This window comes from Tauraco erythrolophus, chromosome 21, assembly GCF_009769465.1.
Source record: "Tauraco erythrolophus isolate bTauEry1 chromosome 21, bTauEry1.pri, whole genome shotgun sequence".
NCBI classification, from domain to species: domain Eukaryota; kingdom Metazoa; phylum Chordata; class Aves; order Musophagiformes; family Musophagidae; genus Tauraco; species Tauraco erythrolophus.
Window position 1 is genome coordinate 11,380,508 of NC_141485.1, and position 6,161 is coordinate 11,386,668.

A 6,161-nucleotide genomic window follows, 5' to 3' on the forward strand; every position below is an offset into this window, starting at 1 on the left:
TGTATCCAGCCCCCTTTTCGGGTTTCGATGTGTAAATCGGCACCCCTTGCACCACTTAATTCTTCAGTTTTACAGGCTGGTCAGTGGTGGGATGAGGTTTAGGTGGTGAACGGCTGGAGTTAGAAGCTTCTGGTGGGCAACCCAGGCAGCTGGAGGTGTCATCTGGCTGCCCATCACTAAATGCCCTCGTCCCATCTCTGCCTGGTACCTACAGACACCCCTCAGCAAGAGCCCGGACGGCTGCTGGGTTGGGAAATCACAGACACCCGAAGGATACAGGTCTGTTCTGCAGATGTCCCAGAAAAACCTAATAACCCTGATTCCGCCTACAGGATTAAAAATACTCCGGCGCATTCAAATGTGCCACTTTGTTAATTCCTGTGGCCTGGAAGACGAGTCCTTCTCCTCACATTTTCTTGCTTTCCCCGTTACGTCCTGTCAATGCCTTGTGACACTGCAAGGGAAGGCAGGAAATTCTCTTTGACTGGGGCGTTTGCTTGGGTTAGCTGCTGACTGCTCCGAAAATGCATCCAGAAATCCTCACCCCTTGCTTGCTGTGGGAAAGCGGCAGTTGGGCAGCCCTTCCCTCCGTGTTTGGTTGCTTGGAGCGAGGGGGATGCATGGCGAGGGGGATGCATGGTGAGGGGGATGCATGGTGAGAGGGATGCATGGCGAGGGGGATTCATGGCGAGGGGGATTCATGGCGAGTGGGATGCATAGTGAGGGGGATGCATGGCAAGAGGGATGCATGGTGAGGGGAATGCATGGTGCAGATGCCCCAGCCTGTACCCATGCCAAGGGCAAGGGTGGTCCCCTTTGGTATGCAGACATGCCTGCCACACTTTCCATCAACAGCAAGCGGTGACCCAGTGCTCGGAGTCCTGCATGTCTTTAGCCGGTGGGTGGCAAAGCCGAGCAGAGCAGGGGACACTGGGTGGCATTCCCTGGGACCGTGGAGCTGGGCTGAGTGCCGTCCTTGGGGTGCTGGCTGGATGCTCACCCTCCAGCCCTGCTACCCGGGTGGCTGCTGCCCGGGTGGCCCCGAGGAAGGTGCTGTCTGCCCAGGGCAGCAGTTTTCTGGCTCTTGCAGTGGGGCTGGTGAAAAACAAGCTGAGGAAACCTCTGGCTTTGGTGTTCCCTTCTCCACATGCTGCAGGACAGCAGTTGGCCTCATGTCCTCCCTGCCTGACCGCTTGCTAGGCCAGACTGCCTGGCCCCAACACCCCAACACCTTGGCATCCCGGCACCCTGGCCCATTTTCCACTTCGCTGCCCGGGGCATGGCTGTGCGACACGACAAGGGAAGCATCCCAGGAGCCAGCCAAGGGCTTCCCTTCTCCCCCCGCACCCACCAGCAGCACTTCCCACCCTGCCACGGTGCAGACTCGGTCCCAGCCCAGCACCTCTCCACCCTGCCAGGCACTGAAGCTGGGGGGTCCTGTTAGCCCTGAGGAAGGACCCCGCAACCAACACCTGAGCGAGCTTGGGGGTGCGCCAACCCTCCCCAAAACACCCCAGAGCCAGGACGCTGCCTCACCTGGGGCAGGAGGCGACAGAGGGGCCGTGGCTGATGGGGCAGCCGGCGATGAGCCCACCAGACCACCGGCACTTTGAAGGGGAAGTTCTGTCCCCCCCTCCATCTGCGGAGCTGCAGCGCTTTGTACTCAGCCCTGGCCTTTCATCTCAGGGTTTCAAAGCACTTTCCAAGCCCAAATTAATTCTGCCGCAGCAGCTGCCCTCCCGCGCTGTTTAGCATCAGCCCTGCCACGGAGTGGGGCTGCCCGTACCCCTGAGGGTACACAGCCAGGCTCCCGGGGGTAATTTCCCCTGGGACCACTAGCTCAAGCCACTGAGATGGGATGGGGGCGCAGCGCACAGTGCTTCCCACCCTCCCCTTATCCCTGATGCCCACACAAGCTCCATGGTGCTGAGAACTGCAGCGATGCCCATGTCGCAGCACCCTCTGCTCAGAAAATCCCCCCCTTCCAGCCTTTCTCCCAACCCCGGGGATGATGCTCCCACGCAGGACGGATGCCCGCAGCAAGCCGAGGTGCCCTAGGTTGGCTGGAACATCAGCCCTCGCCCGGCTGCTGGTGAGGAGCTGGGGGGACCCGGGGTGTGGGAGCCAACAGGGGACCCAGTTGGAGGGTGGGCCATGGCCGGGCAGGCTCACCGCCTCCCCGCGGGACATTAATAATTAAGCAGGCGTGTCGGGCTCAGCTGGCAGCTCTTATTTAAGGAGCCGATATAAATACCGCCCAGACGGCACTTATGGAGCGCCTAAAAAAAGCCCTGGCTGTCTCTCCAGAAGCAGTTCTGAGCTCTGCGGGCCCGGTGGGCAGCAGCGGGCAGGGTGGTCACCAGTGTCCTGTGGAGATGGGGCTGCCCTGGGCTCTGGGTGTAAGAGATGGCAGCATTTGGGGCCAATCTTCCGGGCACTGCTTGTGCCTCAGTTTCCCTCTGCAGCAGGGACCTGCCTCAACCCTTTGTCCTGTGCAGAGGCAAGAGCGTTGGGGACCCAGCACAGGGCTGGATGTTCAGCCCTGTGCCCTGGGTTGGTGGCACTGAGTGGCAGCTGGAGGGGTCTCTCCCAACCCCCCCCCACCTCCCCAGTGCCAGGACAAAGCCGTCCCATGTCCCAGCAGCTGCCAAGTGCCTTTTTGCATTTGTGCTGGCAGCGAGTGACTCCACGGCCCCGCTGTCCCCTGGTCACAGCTACCCAGGGACACCCCTCCCGCACCGGGGTCGGGGACACTCACCCTCCAGAGACAGCCCAGCCCTCTCCCCCTCCCTGCCCGAGGCCCCCAGACCCCCACCCTAAGCCACCCATCCCTCTGGACAAGGAGGGGACCAGGGAGGCACAAGAAGGGCTGGAATCACCGAGACAGCCACAACTTGGGGCGCAGCGGGACCAGCCTGAGCATCCCCCGCCATCAGCACCGGGTACCCCCCCGGGAGCAGGGGGACAGCAGGCGCGGGCGGCGGGCGGGCGGCCCGGGGTGCCCCGCCGTGCCGGTGGCGGGCGGTGGCAGCCAGCCGCTCGCTGCGGTGCTCGCTGGCTCTGCAGCGTGACTCAGCACCGCCTCGCCCAGCTCCCAGCCCCCTGCAGCAGCCCCTTCCCCCAGCCCCGGGCTGGGGGGGTTGGGGGGGAACACGCTCCCCACCTTGCCACTGCCCTCCCATGCCCCTGTCACCCCCCCCCAGAGCCACCCGCCGCACCCCTGTTCCTGCCCGGTCCCGTCCATCCCCACCCCGGGACCACTGGCTGCTCCCCGAGCCCCAGCGCAGGTAGGGACCCCCCGCGCCCCCCTCGGAGGGGAGATGGGGGACGGTGGGTGCCAGCACCCAAGCATCTCTGGGGTGCCCTTGGGCAGGGGACGGGCAGTGTGCTGGATCCAGCCCCGTGACTCTCCCTGCCCAAATTCTGGCTCAGGATTTGAGTTGCCGAGCACGGATTCCTGCCGTGGCACCTCCCCAGGTGCTGGGAGAAAGGATTTGGGGTTTTTTATTTCTTTGGGGGACGGGGCTGAAAGAGGTGTCGGGGTCACACGAGAAAGTCTCAGGGTTTTTAAAGGGATTTTTTGAGCCTGGCTTTCCGGGGTTTGGAACCTGCTGGGATCAGCTTCTCCCGGCATTTCTGTGCACGTCCCCTCTGGCCCCGACCTGGAGGCTACTGGGGCGCGAGGAAGGTGGTGGAGAAAGGGCCCAGCCCCGGGGGAGGGAGGCTGAGCACCCTAAGTGTCCCCTCTAACCCTCCCCACATCCCGAGGCACCAAGGCAGGACCCCACCGTCGGCTGGTGCTGTGCCCCGGGGACCCTCCACCACGATGACAGCACGTGGCACGTCCCCATCCCCGGAACGGGGGACAACGGGGCTATCCGGGACATGCAGCTGGAAGCACCCATCCCGCACCCCAATGGCCGCATCCGAGAAGGTGCAGACCGGATTTAACCAAGGGCACAGGTGGATGCAGAGCACCCAGGCACGGCCGTGCCCCCGCTGCCACCCCATGGGACAGCCCCTCGCCTGGGCATCACCATGGGGAGCACGTCGCCAGTGTCACCGCCACCTAATCGCTTTCCTGCCTCTCTCCGAATGCAGGCGATGGCAGCGAGGCGGCGGCGAGCCAGCTTTTGCCAGCGTTCGGCAGCCCACGTGGGGTGGCTCCTGCCAGGGGAAAAAAATAAAATTAAAAAAAAAAAAAAAAAATGGAGAGAGGAGGAGATGATGGATGATGGGAGGATTCACAACTGTGGCCGTTTTCCGTGGTGGAGGGAGCCCTTGAGCCCGTGGGTGCCAGCGGGCCACAGCCACACAGCCCCCCAGCATGGCATGGCGGGGGTACGGCGTGGGGAGCAACCAGCCCCCCCGGCCTCCCCCGCCGCCTTCGCCAGCGGACTCGGACTAATTGCACCAGTGACTTTGCAGATCCCAAAATAGCTCCTGGCTCCGGCGTGCTGACGTCAGCAGGAGCCGCGGCGGCAGGCCCGGCAGGAGCGGGGAAGGAGGACGCTGCCTGGCGTGGGGGGCAGCGAAGGGCTCCCGCACCCCGCTGTGGTCCCACTGGGTGACCTTGGCACCCTGGGCCACGCTCCCGAGGGAGCAAGACTTGCTGTGCCGCAAGGATGCCGCAGGGACACCTGCTCCTCATCCATCCCGTGGGAGGTCCGAGGCTGTCCTTGCCCTGCAGCCCCGCCACGGGGGTACCCTGGGACCCCCACTGCAGGATATGGGGCAGGCTGCCCCAGTGGGGGTAAATCTGCCTGTTAATACCTGCTGTGGGCTGAGGATTGCCCCCAGGCAGGGCAGCCGGGTCCCTGCAGCTCCCTGAGCGTGCCAAGGGGTGGGCCAGAGCCACCATCCCAGGCGTCCTCGGGGAAACTGAGGCACGCAGGCGGGATGCGGAGGCGGCAGGGAGAGCGAGGGGGGCACAGTGAGCTGGGGAGCCGAGCGCAGCCCAAGGTCACCCAGGTGGTGTTGGGCACAGCGGAGCCAGGGATGCTCCATGGGCCAGAGCTTCCTCCGGCATTGACTCACCCCTGCACCAGTGCCCAGCTCCTGCTGTTACAGGTGCAGGCAGGATGGCCTTAACGGGGCACGGTGGGGCTGGGCAGCCCAGGGAGGGCACCCTGGGCCGGGGCACCAACCCGTGCCCCCCTCCAGCCATCCCCGCGCTCGAGCAGCACATCCTCCACACCACATCCCAGCCAGCAACGCTGCTTGTGCTGGTCTCGTACTGGTCCCAGAGTGGGACCCCTCATCCCTCCCAGTGCTGCCTGTCCAGCTGGGGAGGATTTAACAGCCAGTGCCCCCTCGTTTGCCCCAGCTTCCCGTGATCGGAGCTCCCGAGCCCCACGCCAGCGCTCGGCCGGAGGGCTGGCTTATTATTCTCGAAGGCGGCGAAATAATTAAAGCCTCCTCCCTCCATTTCCCCTTGCTGCTTTGTGCTCCTTCAGCCTGGATTAATGGGTCTCTTCTCCCCAGCACAGACTCATCCCTTATTCCTAACAGCCCATAAATCCCAGCCCCAAAATAAGCCCAGCTTTTGCCTGAGCCTGCTGAAATATTTATTCTCACCCCGCTGCCATCCCCGGCACCGTCCTCTCTCCAGGGATGGGGAGAGGAGCTAATCGATGGCATCGACCAGTTTGGAGCCGCAGCTGCGCCGGGTGTGGAGAAACAGCTGACGTCGGCAGGAGAAGAGCGGGGTGGGCACCGCGGCTTCTCCCGGCTCCCACGCAGCCGTCGCGGCCTGGCTGCGGTCCTGCAGCGGGAGGCTCTCGCACCACTGGCATCCCTGGTACCTGCTCCAGGGCCAGAGCATCCCCCCCAGCTGGTACCTGCTCCGGGGGTGAAACATCCCCCCGTGCTGGTACCTGCTCCAGGGGTGGAACATCCCCCCCAGCTGGTACCTGCTCCAGGGGTGGAACATCCCCCCGTGCTGGTACCTGCTCCAGGGGTGGAACATCCCCCCGTGCTGGTACCTGCTCCAGGGGTGGAATATCCCCCCGTGCTGGTACCTGCTCCAGGGGTGGAATATCCCCCCGTGCTGGTACCTGCTCCAGGGGTGGAACATCCCCCCGTGCTGGTACCTGCTCCAGGGGTGGAACATCCCCCCGTGCTGGTACCTGCTCCAGGGGTGGAACATCCCCCCGTGCTGG